This window comes from Armigeres subalbatus, chromosome 1, assembly GCF_024139115.2.
Source record: "Armigeres subalbatus isolate Guangzhou_Male chromosome 1, GZ_Asu_2, whole genome shotgun sequence".
NCBI classification, from domain to species: domain Eukaryota; kingdom Metazoa; phylum Arthropoda; class Insecta; order Diptera; family Culicidae; genus Armigeres; species Armigeres subalbatus.
This window is the reverse complement of record NC_085139.1, coordinates 60,342,546-60,360,064: the sequence shown is the minus strand read 5'-3', so window position 1 is coordinate 60,360,064 and position 17,519 is coordinate 60,342,546. Positions and strand designations below refer to the sequence as shown.

Below are 17,519 nucleotides of genomic sequence, written 5' to 3'. Positions count from 1 at the left end.
TCTCGCTTTTCACAGTGAGAAGTGAGGAATGATTAGTGAGAAGTGAGGAAAGAGACGTCTTACTCTCACTCCTCTTTTCGCACTTCTCACTTTTCACAGTGAGAAGTAAGATGTCTCTCTTCTCACTCCTCATTTTTCACTTATCTCTTGTCATTTTGAAAAGTGGGAAAAGCGAAGTAAGAAGAGAGACGTCTCTCGTCGCAGTGAGAAGTGAGAAATTATTATTTAGAAGTGGGAACTGATATGTCAAATGACCTATTTGGACAAATGAACTTTTGGGTTGGATTTCTCACTTCTTCAAGCGACAACAGATGTCTCCACCATCCATTTTATCCGGACAAAATTATAGTGCGATAAACTTCTGGCACAAGCGATTGCAAAAAAATGTTATCCTTCTTTCCATATTTCGCGAAAATCACTTTGCTCCTCCGAACTGATTGAATCTGACAATGCGCCACGATAAGTAGAAGGTTCAATACAGCAGTTTTTCTAAATTTTTGTTAATGTGCTTGTAAAATTAGTCTGGAGAGGCGACGAAAAGCAAAATTTGTGAAGCAAAATTAAATTAGCTGGCGTGCCGGTGCTCACGAATTTATCACCCGCCATTCTATCCGGATAAAAATATTGTGTGAGAATACTACTTCACAGGGGTACATGAAAAATCACACTCCGCTTAATGAATTATTCGCAGGTTTTTATTCATAAGAGTGAGAATTCCGAAGCCTGTATTTGGCCTAATGACCTTCTTCTTCTTCTTCTTCTTCTTCTTCTTCTTATTGGCATGACATTCCCACACTGGGATAGAGCCGCCTCGCAGTTTAGTGTTCATTAAGCACTTCCACAGTTATTAACTGCGAGGTTTCTAAGCCAGGTTACCATTTTTGCATTCGTATATCATGAGGCTAACACGATGATACTTTTATGCCCTGGGAAGTCGAGAAGTCGACACCGGGAATCGAACCCAGCCACCCTCAGCATGGTCTTGCTTTGTAGCTGCGCGTCTTACCGCACGGCTAAAGAGGGCCCCTTATTTGACCTATTCGGCCAAATGACCCATTCGACCAAATAACCTTATCGGCCAAACGACCTATTCGGCCAAATCAAATGACCTCCCGGGCAGAAGCCATGAACAGAATAACAAAACATGATATGGACTTGATTGATATAAGAGATAAAAAAACAGGCAACAATATCAAAAATTTGCACCGAAACATCATTTAAATATCAAGATATGCTCTGGATAAGAACAAACTAATGGCACTTGATATTGATCACTTATTACAAATAGCATAATTTGATCTTCTCATGATACTTCAGTGCAAAATATTGATATTGTCGTCTGATCTTTTATCTCTTATATCAATCATGTCCATATCTCATTTTGCTATTTTATCAACATTTGATATTATTGAGCTATTTTCGTCTACTCGGGCTATTTGACCAAACTACCTATTCGACCAAATGACCTGTTTGGCCAAACAACTTTCAGCGTAATGGTCTGTTTGGCCAAACGGTGTATTCGGCCATACAACTATCGGCCTAGTAGCCTTTAGCCAAGTGGCCTTCAGCCAAGTGGCATTCTACCAAATGGTTTTCGCCCAAACGGCCCCTCCCCTCAAACTTTACATAATAAATAGTTCTACAAAGCAGATCAATCATTATACAATCCAGCAATGGCAATCGCATTCATAACCTACGCCATCCAGTTCCATTTTTTTCCCAGAGTCAAGGTAATAAAAGTTGGAAACATTTATTCCGACCTTCCTCCGGCAATCCCATCAAAATGATCGCTCAATTGAACCGCACTTGCCCATCAGCTGTTGCCATGAAATCAATGGATCGCCAGCTATATCGTCACTGTTCTCCATTTCAATGGCCACACGGTGCCGAACGTTCCCTTCCCGTGTTCCGTGTCGCCCAAGTTCCCATCGCGCGGCCGTGGAATCAAAATAGCACACAACAAGCCAATAAAAATCAGTGCAAAATTGCTGTGAAACGCATCGCTCACCTCCCCATCGCACACCACCCACATGGCGCGGCGACATGGGGCCGCGCACATTCGGTCGGTCGATCAGTCGAACAGTTGTTGTATCAAATCGAGCAAAGTACGTTCATTCATTCGGTCCGAGCCATCAGTTCATATAGTGGCGCGCGGCGTTGTTCATTCATTTGCCTGGTCGATACAATTATTTGCCCTTATCTGGAGTAGATATCTAAACTGGGGTCGTCTCTGACTGTTCAATTCGTCGTTAGTGAGGGGCATCATCGCAGCACGTCTTTGTGATCGATTTCGATTACTCTTGGTGACGATCGCTCGTAAAAAAAACGTTGATCAGGCTGTAAATGTTAGATCAATTTGACGATTAAACGATAAAATGTTATCGTTTTGTAAATATGTCGCATGAGCTGATCGCATCGCATCACCTTAATAACGATCTCACCCTAAAACGAGCTTTTAATCGCCCAATTCTGCAGTCTACTCACCGATCTATTATGGAGATCAGTTTCGTTTCAAATCAATTTGTTACTCAACATAAACGAGCTCGTACTGAGGCGGCCTGCAACAAATATTTATATGAATAAAACATTCGCTCATCGTCGTATGGTCGCCGATGGGAGACCCCCGTCCCATCTTGACTGTTGAACAAGTCTAGTTCGAGCGAAACCTTCAAGCCGATTGGATCTTCCGTCCGCTGTTGGTGTCGGTTAGAAACGAAAAAAAACCTCATATACAAACCAGCAGATCATGACTATCGAGTATTGATGTGTTATTTTCCACGGTTGAGGGCAACCGGTTGCACTAGTTCGCGCCGAGAGATATATTTTACATAAACAACTCTATGGGACGGCATTAGACATACCTACATTGGATCCGAACAAGTTTAACAGCTGAAAACTATCCGGTGGACCCGTGAGTCTGATCGATGAGACGCGCACCGCCACGCTCCGATTGTGACTTGAATAAATCAGTCAATCAATCTGCCGGCGAGTGCGTCTCGTGATTTTTTCGTTGGCGGATAATAATCAGAGCTGCCATCAATGAAACGCAAGTTGCATAATCTAAATTGTCGAATTTTACAAAAGGGTGTTTTCGGTGTGCATTCGTCCGTCCGACGAGAATGTGATCAGCGCATGTAAGGCACACTGATAAGATAAAAGTGGAAGATCAACGTGGTTGTCATCCGCAAATAAATTGCTTACTCAGTGTTATCACCGGAGCGAATAGCCGGAACTACATTGTACGTTGATAATGGCTATTTTTCTTGTACTATAATCCAGTGAATTTATTGCTTTCATCCGATTCAATGAAGCGAATAAGAAAAAAATCGATATCTGTCAATAAAACTCAATTGTCAAACCATTTGACTTTTATTATGCATCTAGAGAGCAAACGTGAAATGATCGAATGATTTGAATCTTCTAAATAAGCTGTCCAAGAGCAAAAGATCGCACATTTGTTTACAATTATTATTAATAATGCTTGGCACCTATCCGATGCCATTGAAATATGTCGACTCATCGTAACGACTTCACCTGGCTTTACAACACCAATGTGATGGGCTGTGCATGAGCATTATATCTACGACGCAAATTCACACAAGATCTCGAAACCAGTGTTTTTGTTAAAGTTCGTGGGTCTGGATTTAAACTTCATTAAGACATATGTTAAGGAATCGATTTAACCAGCAAAAATGTGACGGACCAGATCGAAAAAAATGTATCCAAATGATATTATGACATGATCTTCATTCCTCACAAAAACATTCCGCATGATTAGTAGAAAGCTTAAACTACGGAAATTCCCCCAGCATCGGCCAAACAAAACAACGGAGCAGGAACGATAAGCGATGATAAAACTCGATCAGCCAGCAAGTCATTTGCATCGTGTAAAGGCATCAGAGACGGCGATCGGTCAAGGTGTTTGTTTGTTGTTGTCTGGAAACTACGCAACAGTTGTTTGTTCGGCGAGGTTCGGGTTTTTGATATGATTAGGAGGAATTTGCTTGCTTGCTTCTTTCATTCCGTCATTCGAGAGGAAGGCAGTTTATAATCAGAAAAAAATAATGCTAAGAAATGCATTTTGGTAGCAAAAACACAACTTTTGAAGTAGAATACATTTTGGAACTTAACAAGTTTAAAATGAACGCGTCACGAAAAAATGATAGACTTTAGTTGCCAACAAGTCCTTAATTTCTTAACCGATTTTTTACCAATCGATTAGAAATTTTCGTAAGAACCGATTTTTCTATCTATCGTTTATTTGGAAGGCTCATTTGATATGAAGCGTTACGGAGCCGAAATCACGTTTTTTATTACAATTACAATAATGTAAGTTTCGGAGAACCGAAAGACTAGCGTTTTGGTCGAGGTTGTAACAATAAAATGTTTCACACCATTTGAAGGTACGAACACGTTGGTTGCTCTATAAGATTGGGTCTCAAATTTTATAGTAGCTTCGTATTCTACGTCTAAGATTCGTATAGTTTAATTAATCGTGAAAATCGATCGGTCGATAATATAGATTAGACTTTGAACGAGTTGAGAGCACGCTACTCAAATAAAATGTCTGTAGGTCTGTATTGTTTAAAATTGGTGTTGGAAAGTCGAAACTTGGTTCTTTTGAATTCAGTCGAAAATTCTTCTTAGAAATTTTTAACAATTTTTTTTTTGGAAAGTAGGAAAAAAATTATCGAAATTGTGTAGCATTTTCTTTCATTCGAATTTCAACCGAGTTTTTTTTTTTGAGTTTCAGGTTTAAAAAGTTTTTAGTTTCTTTCGAATTTCCAAATCAAATTTTTTCGAATTTCTATTCTAATGGAAATTCGAATGAACTTCCGTTGGAAATTCGAATGAATTTTCGTTGGAAATTCGAATGAATTTTCATTGGAAATTCGAATGAATTTCCGTTGGATATTCGAATGAATTTCCGTTGGAAATCCGAATGAGTTTCCGTTGGAAAATCGAATGAATTTCCGTTGGAAATTCGAATGAATTTCCGTTGGAAATTCGAATGAATTTTCGTTGGAAATTCGAATGAATTTTCGTTGGAAATTCGAATGAATTTCCGTTGGAAACTTCTGATGGAAATTCGAATGAATGTTCGATGGAAACTCGAATGAATTTCCGATGAAAATTCAAATGAATTTCCTATGGAAATTTAAATGAATTTCTAATGGAAATTCGAATGAATTTCCGATGGAAATTCGAATGAATTTCATATGGAAACTCGAATGAATTTTCGATGGAAATTCGAATTAATTTCTGATGGAAATTCGAATGAATTTCCGTTGGAAATTCGAATGAAGTTCCGTTGGAAATTCGAATGAACTTCCGTTGGAAATTCGAATGAATTTCCTTAGGAATTTGAATGAATTTTCGTTGGAAATTTGAATGAATTTCCGTTGGAAATTCGAATGAATTTCCGATGGAAATTTGAATGAATTTCCTTTGGAAATTCGAATGAATTTCCGTTAGAAATTCGAATGAGTTTCCGTTTAAATTTCGAATGAATTTCCGTTGGAAATTCGAATGAATTTCCGTTGGAAATTCGAATGAATTTCCGTTGGAAATTCGAATGAATTTCCGTTGGAAATTCGAATGAATTTCCGCTGGAAATTCGAATGAATTTCCGATGGAAATTCGAATGAATTTCCGATGGAAATTCGAATGAATTTCCGATGGAAATTCGAATGAATTTCCGATGGAAATTCGAATGAATTTCCGCTGGAAATTCGAATGAATTTCCGCTGGAAATTCAAATGAATTTCCGCTGGAAATTCAAATGAATTTCCGCTGGAAATTCAAATGAATTTCCGCTGGAAATTCAAATGAATTTCCGCTGGAAATTCAAATGAATTTCCGCTGGAAATTCAAATGAATTTCCGCTGGAAATTCAAATGAATTTCCGCTGGAAATTCGAATGAATTTCCGCTGGAAATTCGAATGAATTTCCGCTTGAAATTCGAATGAATTTCCGCTGGAAATTGGAATGAATTTCGGCTGGTAATTTGAATGAATTTCCGCTGGAAATTCGAATGAATTTCCGCTGGAAATTCGAATGAATTTCCGCTGGAAATTCGAATGAATTTCCGCTGGAAATTCGAATGAATTTCCGCTGGAAATTCGAATGAATTTCCGCTGGAAATTCGAATGAACTTCCGCTGGAAATTCGAATGTATTTCCGCTGGAAATACGAATGAATTTCCGATGGAAATTTGAATAAAATTCCTTTGGAAATTCGAATGAATTTCCTTTGGAAATTCGAATGAATTTCCGTTAGAAATTCGAATGAAATTCCGTTAGAATTTCGAATGAATTTCCGTTGGAAATTCAAATGAATTTCCGTTGGAAATTCGAATGGATTTCTGATGGAAATTCAAATGAATTTCCGATGGAATTCCGTTGGAAATTCGAATGAATTTCCGTTGGAAATTCGAATGAATTTCCGTTGGAAATTCGAATGAATTTCCGTTGGAAATTCGAATGAATTTCCGTTGGAAATTCGAATGAATTTCCGTTGGAAATTCGAATGAATTTCCGTTGGAAATTCGAATGAATTTCCGTTGGAAATTCGAATGAATTTCCGTTGGAAATTAAATGAATTTCCGTTGGAAATTCGAATGAATTTCCGTTGGAAATTCGAATGAATTTCCGTTGGAAATTCGAATGAATTTCCGTTGGAAATTCGAATGAATTTCCGTTGGAAATTCGAATGAATTTCCGTTGGAAATTCGAATGAATTTCCGTTGGAAGTTCGAATGAATTTCCGTTGGAAATTCGAATGAATTTCCGTTGGAAATTCGAATGAATTTCCGTTGGAAATTCGAATGAATTTCCGTTGGAAATTCGAATGAATTTCCGTTGGAAATTCGAATGAATTTCCGTTGGAAATTCGAATGAATTTCCGTTGGAAATTCGAATGAATTTCCGTTGGAAATTCGAATGAATTTCCGTTGGAAATTCGAATGAATTTCCGTTGGAAATTCGAATGAATTTCCGTTGGAAATTAGAATGAATTTCCGTTGGAAATTCGAATGAATTTCCGTTGGAAATTCGAATGAATTTCCGTTGAAAATTCGAATGAATTTCCGTTTGAAATGCGAATGAATTTCCATTTGAAATGCGAGTGAATTTCCGTTGGAAATTCGAATGAATTTCCGTTGGAAATTCAAATGAATTTCCGTTGGAAATTCAAATGAATTTCCGTTGGAAATTCAAATGAATTTCCGTTGGAAATTCGAATGAATTTCCGTTGGAAATTCGAATGAATTTCCGTTGGAAATTCGAATGAATTTCCGTTGGAAATTCGAATGGAATTCCATTGGAAAAAATTCGAATGAAATTCCATTGGAAAAAATTCGAATGAAATTCCATTGGAAAAAATTCGAATGAATTTCCGTTGGAAATTTGAATGAATTTCCGTTGGAAATTCGAATGAATTTCCGTTGGAAATTCGAATGAATTTCCGTTGGAAATTCGAATGAATTTTCGTTGGAAATTCGAATGAATTTCCGTTGGAAATTTGAATAAATTTCCGTTGGAAATTCGAATGAATTTCCATTGGAAATTCGAATCAATTTCCGTTGGAAATTCGAATCAATTTCCGTTGGAAATTCGAATCAATTTCCGTTGGAAATTCGAATCAATTTCCGTTGGAAATTTGAATGAATTTCCGTTTGAAATTCGAATGAATTTCCGATGGAAATTAGAATGAATTTCTCCGATAGTCCTATAGCTGCTAGCAGCTATGCCAAAAAGCAGCAACTTTCTAAAGGTTTTTGCAGTTATTTCCAGAAATGTCATCTAAAGTACTTTGCAAATCAGATTTTATCATTTTGATGCTATCTTGATTCATGTTATTTATGGCTAACCAGATTCGTAAACATATTTTGTCCAAATATGTCATTAACAATAAAAATAAAACTCTGAAGGACGTTCTCTCGAACCATTTTAAATACTTAATACTATTTATAACTTATTTAGCGCTCGTTGAGTGGTGGAATGTAAATATTGAAATAATTTCAATTGAAAAATGTCATTACATTTATTAAAGAATGTTTTGGAAATTCATAAAAGTTTTCAGAAGTGTTATAACTGCTTCTTTTAATTGACATTTTGCCCAACAAAATTCGAAAGAAACTGAAAAAAATTGGTAATTATTGATTTGTCACATAATTTTCATCCATAACAATATCTAATCTAGTTATATTTAATGTGTGAACAATATTTATACACTTAATTGAAACAAAATATCAGTTACTATAAAATATAAGAATAAACCAATTCGGAACTATCACAGAACGAAACAAAACCATCGTCCGTTGGAACCCAAACATAAACGATGATAAATATCCTTAACAATATTCCTCGCAATAAAAATATTATCCCTACTAACAAATATTTCTCTCTCCTCTCCAATATTTCTCTATTCCTTTCTTTTCGCTGCCACATTCTTCGATTCGGACTTATCACAGAGTTGATATTGCCAGCCGTCTGGTGATTGTCCCATAAAGAGCAGAACCCGAGCAGTTGCCGAGGAAGAGGTTCTCAACTACCACCGAGTCGTTTTCCTCCCCCACCCCAAACTTTGTGCTTTCAACAAATTTCAACATCATAAAACGTCGGTAGCTTTGCCCAGTACGTATTCTCCGTGTCTGCGACATCTTCGTTAAGTTTGTACACATCACATTGTTAAATCCAACTGTGTTATAAAACAAAGTGGCGACGCAGTCAAAAAAAAAAGTCATTTCTGTACAAATTGGCGTTCAAAACGAGCTTGGGACACAATAAACTCTGATTGGCAGCTATACTGATTTCGGATATTTTCCTTACCTAACCTGATGGACCTTCTAATGTCAAACAACAAAGAGTTAGTTGTACAGCGAACTCTCCCTTACAGAGTATTTAAGGGACCTTGGAGTTAGGAAGTGCGTCGCGTTAGAAATATCGAAAACAGTATGCAAAATCCAATCACACTCACCAGAACATACAACAAATAGAAAAATTTTGTGATTATTCGTATGATTTGTGTTCATTTTCCAGTAAATAACAGATTTGAATCTCGATTCTTTGAAAATGATGTGATTAAATGCTTAAATATTTTCCTTAGTAGATTGATTGGATACAGGGAAGATCAATTTGGACAACACCTCAATTCTAGTCACCCAAAGGTAATTGTTCAACCGCATTCCAACTGAATTACTTGATTTCAAGTACATTTTAGTATCTATTGACTAATATGACTAGAATGCAATAAATGTTAGAACTTGAACATGAGATCTTCTCCTCATGAGCGAAAAGACATGCCTATCGTGCCACTTTGTCTTCCGTCAGTAAACAACGTGCGACATTGTCCAATCTCGTACTCGCATTCTTACACCACATCATTCAATTTGAACATCGCTACCATCATCATTTCAGTACATATTCCGATAAGAGTGCGGTGAAACATCCGACAACTAAGGTACAATTATCTGCGGCAGCTAATGTGACGTAATGGCGATTTTCAGCCGGTTCTAACAATAACTGTCCCGATAGGAGGGATGGTGTTGACGATTGCCAATTCGGACTGGGGATCAAAATCTTGTATCATCGCACAACGTTCACAGCACGTTTCCAATAATATGAACAAACGAACGAGATTGCTTTGATTGTCCTATTCCGGGGCGTTGACATTTCGGCTTGGCGCAAGCCCGAAACTCGGTTCTTATCTCTCCGTGTGGCGGCCGGGTTTTCGGTGCTTGTGTTTGTGACTAAAGTGAAGATGAATCTGTAGTGTGTACATTCTCTTACCAGAGTAGGTACAACGTGCGGTGATTGTGATTAAGCGTTTTTCGAGATTGTTCGCATATGTAGGTCACAATCCGGATTTGGGTTAGATGCGGTTTGACCTTGAAAGATGCGGTTCGTCAACTAATCAAGCATGCATTTGAATATGTACTTTTTTATTTCAGTGTTTATTTGAGTCGTTGTCGACACGGATACCCTACATTCGTACACATCTCTCTAGGTCAGTTTACCCGGGTTAGGGTCTAAACCGTAGAGATAGTTATAATGTAGTGATGCCATGAATCATTCACTAAAGGACACTCTGGACATTGTGGGGACAATTTGAACCCGAACCAAATTAGATACTTTTAAAGTCATGGTCCGATCGAATTTGTGTCAGTTGGAAGATTACTTCTTCATGGTCTTTGCCCACTCACAGTCTGTATTTATAACTAAAACTACTAACTGATGGGCATCATCCCCACAGTTACACAGGTCGTACCAGGTGCGATAGGTGCTAATCGTCCTTAGGCACAATAAGCTATGTGAGCTCTTCAACGTTTGAAGCTTACTTTTCTCGCTGAGTGACTTTGTCCATGTGGAGTTGCCGTACCTAAGTATTAGCTTATTATACATACCTTGGATATCGCAATCAGTACTTGCTCTTTTACAGGCATATTCGACAGGTTTATCGTAGCTATGATGACATATCCCTTTACAGATTCCAAACTGGCTACTCGAAATAGTCTACGGACTTTGTGTACGAAGGTAGTCTGTTAAGGATGATCCTTAAAAGCGAAAAAAAAAATGTACAACCGATTTCTTCGAAGCATCTTTGCATAGCAGTTCTGAACATGACCGTATTCACAATGATGACGGTTAATGTTTTGCGTTTTTATGCCTACACTGTTGAACAAGCTCGATTTTCGAATGTTAGGAGGTTGAAATATCGTTTCTGTTCGTTTCGATGGGTTTTTTTTTGGTGCAGGCCTAAAATGGCTTAATTTTTTATGAAATGGAAGTTATATTCATGCATGCATCTTACTTTTACGCGTTTCTTTGGAACCTCAAATAAATAATGGGTGTCTTTATAATTATTTCAAGATTTAGTGGTCAAAATCAAGACAGATGTACATAATTTTATTACTCGAATGTTTCCATGACTCGCCACATTTTAAAATTATTTTAAACCTCATTACAGGTCATTGTCCGAATTGATGTGATTTCAAGCTCATAGGAAAACCTCCAAAATGATATTTGTCATTAGATATATTACAATAGTTAAAAAATGGTCGCAGTAAAGAAAAAAACCCGACAAGGAAAAAATCGCTACGAATCGAGATCTCGATCTCCAAACATGATGAAAATGTATGAAAATCATGTTTCTTCATAATTATTTCTGGTGGCGTATTGCCACTTCTATCACGCAATCAACTGTGGAATATAAAGCAGTTGTTTCTTTCCTTGAAAGTCTGACAGCATTACCTGTGATTGTATGACAGTGTTGTCGAAGCAATCCCAGCTCAACAACGTTGGTGAGTAATATTACCCAAAGGAACACACTTTGCTCTTGTGGAGATCGTAATGTGCATTGACGGCAGCAAGTCGAAACATTTTCGCGAGTGTCATTTTTGTATTTTTTCGGAAAACTGTCGGTTCAGATTACTTTTCTGATAGGCTCAACGGCTCAAACCTTGGCCCATTATGCTACGGTTGAGAACTTTTATCGTTATGAATCTTCATATATTGCATTTCCAACCAGAATTATTCCTCCAGCCGGCTTGCTTACGTTTGGTTTGGACGACAAACAGCAAAAAAAGACCAACGACTCGAGCGAAATGGACTTAATGTCGACATCATTGTCACTATCAAGTGGATTATTTTTCAGCCCACTTGGGACGAGTGATTGTTGATTTCGAACATACGAAAGATAAATATGGGTTGCTGTTTGTATTACAAGCCATTTTGCCACTATTTTTACATTGCCTGTTGTGAAAAAGTTCAAAGCAAAATCATTTATACCTGTTATTATCAACCAAATCAAATGTGAATCTGGTAGCAATACATTGAGTTTGGGAAATATGCACCAAAGAAGTTCCAAGTATGTTGTGAAAATCTTGAGGTTATTTTCTATTCATGTCTACCATAATCTTTTTCTTCACATATGGAATTTGTCAAAATGCTAACCTCAAGTACAGAACTATTGGAACTATTGGAACCAGAACCGCGTCTGTTGGTGAGCTTTAGTACCCTCCGGTGACAAAGATAGTGAACAGCCTCAGTTTCATCACACGAAAATGATGTTTGATTTTTCTCAGCGTCAGGGAGAATAATGAGCAATAAACGCCAATGAAAGTTTTTCATGATTGTTAAATCCATTTATGATTGGTTAATCCATAGTTTGGTGGTGAACGAATTGGTCGGATTCTTAAGAATTAATTAGATTTAAAGGATTTTTTATTTCGAGATTGTTTGGCCACCCATTTTTAATTAACTTTAATACTGAAGTCTGCCATTTAGAAATTAAAGTTCATTAGACGACCATCGTTTTATTAGATTTAAGAAAAATACTCAGAATGCCACGACGAGTTCAAAATCTCAAAAACTTCATTTAAATTTAATAATAAATTACCATACCATAAATTATCAATTTCATAGAATTTCCCAAGTAAGTTCGAAAGAATTTCTTAAGGAAATTCGAAAGAGTTTTTAAAGGAAATTCGAACAAAATTCCCAAAGAAACTCAGACAAATTTGCCTAGAAAATTCGAAAGGAATTTCCCGAACAAATTAAAAAAAAAACCGAGGAAATTCGGAAAAAAAATTCCCGAGGAAATTCAAAAGAATTTACCGTAGAAACTCGAATAAATTTCTCTGAAGTCTCCTTTTAGGAGGCTCAGAATCTTCCTTTCAAGAGGTTCGAAAGCCTCATTTCGAAAGCCTTCTTTTAAGAAATTCGGAAGAATCCTTTCAAAAGGCTCGAAAATCTCCTTTCAAGAGGCTCGGAAGCCTCCTTTCAAGAGGCTCGGAAGCCTCCTTTCAAGAGGCTCGGAAGCCTCCTTTCAAGAGGCTCGGAAGCCTCCTTTCAAGAGGCTCGGATGCCTTCTTTCAAGAGGCTCAGAAGCCTCCTTTCAAGAGGCTCGGAAGCCTCCTTTCAAGAGGCTCGGAAGCCTCCTTTCAAGAGGCTCGGAAGCCTCCTTTCAAGAGGCAGAGCAGCCTCCATTCAAAAGGCTGAGATGCCTCCTTTCAAGAGGCTCGAAGCCTCCTTTCAAGAGGCTCAGAAGCCTCCTTTCAAGAGGCTCAGAAGCCTCCTTTCAAGAGGCTCAGGCCTCCTTTCAAGAGGTTCAGAAGCCTCCTTTCAAGAGGCTCAGAAGCCTCCTTTCAAGAGGCTCGGAAGCCTCCTTTCAAGAGGCTCAAGCCTCCTTTCAGAAGGCGCAGAAGCCTCATTTCAAGAGGCTCAAGCCTCCTTTCAAGAGGCTCGGAAGCCTCCTTTCAAGAGGCTCGGAAGCCTCCTTTCAAGAGGCTCGGAAGCCTCCTTTCAAGAGGCTCGGAAGCCTCCTTTCAAGAGGCTCGGAAGCCTCCTTTCAAGAGGCTCGGAAGCCTCCTTTCAAGAGGCTCGGAAGCCTCCTTTCAAGAGGCTCGGAAGCCTTCTTTCAAGAGGCTCGGAAGCCTTCTTTCAAGAGGCCTGGTAGATACCTTCCCGTAGTGTGTTACTTAATATGAGATACCATGGTCACATGGCTAGTTTCTGGCTGATCCGACGAATACCATCCTTAATATCCAACTCCGTGGTACTTATAAGAGTGTCGCAATCACTGGCCTGTTGCTTCTATCCTCTCACTCTTTACGATGAAAATGAGCGTGGCCAGTAGCAGTAATCCTCATGCTTTTGTTGTTTTTGCTTTTTCTTGATTTCTGATAGCATTCTAGATAAGGATTTCAAAAATAAAACACTATTTGTAAATCTACGAATGGTACCGTAACAATCCTAATGCAACTTGTAGCTCTATACCGGGTTCAAAACTTCATACAAAAGTCACTATTTGGTCACTTTTTCTTCATCGTTGGTCACTAAAGTCACTATTTTGAACGACATTCATCGCTAACAGCCAGCCAGCCAGTCCATTCAGCTACTTCAATCAACTTCGAGCTGGTATTGTCAGCCTGGTATACAACCCACTTCGCGTCGCTTGCAACATATTGGAAGTTGTAGTCCGACCACTTTCGAAAAGCACAAGAAAGCTCGAGTTTTTGGCACACGACTTTTAGCAAGTGAAAACAACAGAAGCAGCCGCTCCTTAACGAAATCTTATATTTGTATGTTTTATTTTTTTTAATAATCCCAATAATCTTATTTTTTTCAAACTTGGTCCAACAAGAACGCAATTCGAAGTAGCATGACAGCTCTTGATCCATGTTGTTATTATAGCCACAGAATAACTAGCGCAATCCAAGTGTCCTATAAGGGACCCTATAGACGCTCCCAGGAAGTAAAGTCGGACCGTTTGTGGGCAATCTCTGGATCCCACACATCGTATTTAACGGGTGGCTACTAAATAGCGGAAATGATAAGAATGACTCGTGAGGAAATCTACAAAGAAGTACAGCTCAATCCGTAATTGTAATAGTTAATGGTGCGTGGTCCGCCTTGCGGCGTAGCTTAATCTTGCTGGTATCCCATGACCGCTGGACGGCAGCCATTTCCAGATGCTGCTTCTGATCCTATTGATGGGTTGCTTCGTGTCTTTGGCCTTCCAATCACCTTCGTAAGCAATGTAGCTCAGTAGACCAAAGATTCTTTAACAGTTTTCGAAACATTTTAACGCTTAAAATTGTCGATTGAATGAGTTGTACCTACAATGCGCGCCGCAGTTCTTATTGTTTCGACGGCATGTTATAAACAACTGAGTATTTTGGAGTAAAAGTGTGTGTGCGACAATTCTCTGAATATTGTAAGGTTTTATTCAAATTAGGTAAAATTTTAAAGCATTAATTTCCGTAGAAAAGAAAACAAGTATAGAAATTCTTGTTATTTAGTGACCATCCACGATAATGCTGCATAATCTTAGTGTTTGTGTCTTAGCGGCAGTGTAGGGATTAAAAGAAGTTTGTTCTTAAGACCAGTACTGGAAAAGGTCGTGATCGTCATAAGACAGAGAGCAAAGCGATATAAATAGAAAAAAGGTATTTCAGACGACCAAATGAAAGAATCGTGGGTTCTTTGATCAATTTCGCATGAAAGGCAGTCATGAAAGGATGTTTTGCTTTATTTTAAAACAAGTTTAAGCTTTTTTACCTGAAATAAACAAATTAGGAAATATTACGATTCTTTAGAGGTATTCAGTTTACTGATCAATCCCCCTAAAAGTGAGATGAAAAATTTATTTTTTCCACTTCACAACATATAAGATTTGATTCTTCATAAAAGTTGTAGCAAAAGTTCTCCTGAAAAACTTTGCCGAAGACACCAAGTTCGTAATTCCGTTACTTTTGGAGACTTTTTACGTTTTATGCGGACAAACCTTTAAAATGTGTTTTTTCACCATATCTTTTTCACTTTAATTTATACATTATGTGCATGTTCTAGAAAGTTTTAGATAATATTAAAATACGTCGTTTGGTGACTATTGTGACTTAAAAACTTTAGAAATAAGAAAGCTATAACAGTTTTATTGGATTTTTTAGTCATATTTAATATCACTACAATTTGATAAGGGGCAAATTGTGGCAGTCAATCTCATACGCATAACAAAGTACAAGTAATGAACTTTAAATTATTACCTGAACTGTAGAGTTGTAAGCGAATGTAAGGAATGTTTCATCAAAAACCATTTCCTACTATTCAAAGTAGAAATCAATCACCCTTCAATGAGTTGATGAACTAATGCACCATGCGTCTCCATGTGCGTGGTTGCTTATACATCGAACATGCTCAAAACTTGTTGGCATAAAAATGAATAAATCTCCAAAAGTAAAGAAATTACGAACTCGGTGTTTTCGACAAAGTTTTTCAGGAGAATTTTTGCTACAACTTTTATGAAGAATCAAACTTTATATGTTGTGAAGTGCAAAAAATAAATTTTTCATCTCACTCTTAGGGGGATTGTTCATAAGGATGAATACCTCCAAAGTAGCGCGTCAACTTACTAATAAAATGTCTCGAAGACGCCATCACGCTAAATCACTTTATAAAGATACTATTAAATAAACGCGCTAAAAACTCGATTTTAGCCACTGTGCATTGCTAAAAAACGTTAAAAAAAATGGCAATGGTTCAGCTTAGCTCTTAGCTAAGATCACCTGCTCATGTGATTTTTTGACTGTTATTCAACAGAATCAGTTAAATAGCACAAAGAAACGAGAATTTAAACAGAAGTGAAATTTTGAAGCAATCGGATGGTAATTTTGGAGAATATAGATTGAACAACCTTCCCTGAACCAAACATTTGGAAGTATCAGCGAGGAAACTGATCTTTCTTCATTGGCAAAAGAAAGCTGGTTCGATTTGCTCATATCCAGCTTTCCACGCTAGCCATAATGACGCCTGCTACAAATCCTATTCTGACAGTAGGAAACTGTTTCCGACTAAATCTCGACAATAATTATTAGCAAGTTCGTTATTAAGTCGTTTTGACGTTGGGAATCGTTTTGACTTCTGCCCCGCTAATGCTCCTCATATTTAGATTTCTATGCTCGATGTTTCAGCATCTTAAACTGTGAATTAAACTGTAAATTGTTTCCTGAAACTTTCGCAAATTTTTATTCTTTCCTGTTCTTGAAACAGTGAAAGAGAGGGACAGCTTCTTCTTTAAAATCAAAACTGTAAATAATTGAAATTTGACACGCCCATAAACAGTCCGGGATAGTAGAAAATAGTACGGGAATGGTTTCTGCGTACCAGTACCAGGAAAAATGCTGAAACAGCGAACTTTGCTGCAAGCTGGGCTTCACTGCACTCAGTTTGATTATAACCAGCCCGTTTGCACCATGATTCGATTGTATAATCAGTTGAACTGCTATCGGTTCTGGAGTTTACACATCCCAGTTTGTAAACCGATTAAGATAATGCTCATATTATTCATTGAAATTGTTGAATATCGGTTGATAATTAAAGATAAATTAAACACTTGAATAAATATTGTAGGTTAAGATCTATTTTTGGAACTTTTCTATTCGGTATATCTACAATACACGCATTTACTGTCTAGATTACAGGTTGTTTTTCTGCTTTTGGTGAATGAGCATCGGAATCACCGTTATAAACAATCGATGTCAAAATATTTTTTAGCTGAACAAAAAGTGTAAATGTGGGCTGTGATGCTCCAGTGCGAGCTAACTCATCAGCCAATTCGTTTTCAGCTATCGACGAATGGCCAGGTCTCATCTTCTTCTTCTTGGCATTACATCCCCATACTGGGACAGAGCCGCCTCGCAGCTTAGTGTTCATTAAGCAATTCCACAGTTATTAACTGCGAGGTTTCTAAGCCAGGTTACCATTTTTGCATTCGTATATCATGAGGCTAACACAATAATACTTTTATGCCCAGGAAAATCGAGACAATTTCCAATCCGAAAATTGCCTAGACCGGCACCGGGAATCGAACCCAGCCACTCTCATCATGGTCTTGCTTTGTGGCAGCGCGTCTAACCGCACGACTAAGGAGGGCCCCCGGCCAGGTCTTATATAATGTGTCAAATTTTCAATGAATTCAATTCCTTACTTTGAGTTTCACATGTGATTACTAACTTCGA

General features: G+C 37.9%; 1 protein-coding gene across 12 annotated transcripts in view; it reads left to right on the top strand.

Moving 5' to 3' along the window:
- Positions 1–17,519, top strand: part of LOC134226083 (sodium/potassium-transporting ATPase subunit alpha) — a 209,110-nt gene that overhangs the window by 139,530 nt on the left and 52,061 nt on the right. Inside the window, exon 1 of one of the 12 annotated variants that reach the window (XM_062706700.1) lies at positions 8,475–8,637. The exons of the other annotated variants lie outside the window; for them this stretch is intronic. The gene's annotated coding sequence lies outside the window, so the exon portion shown is untranslated. Of the gene's footprint in view, positions 1–8,474; positions 8,638–17,519 lie in introns of those variants that run through there. 12 annotated transcript variants of the gene reach the window in all.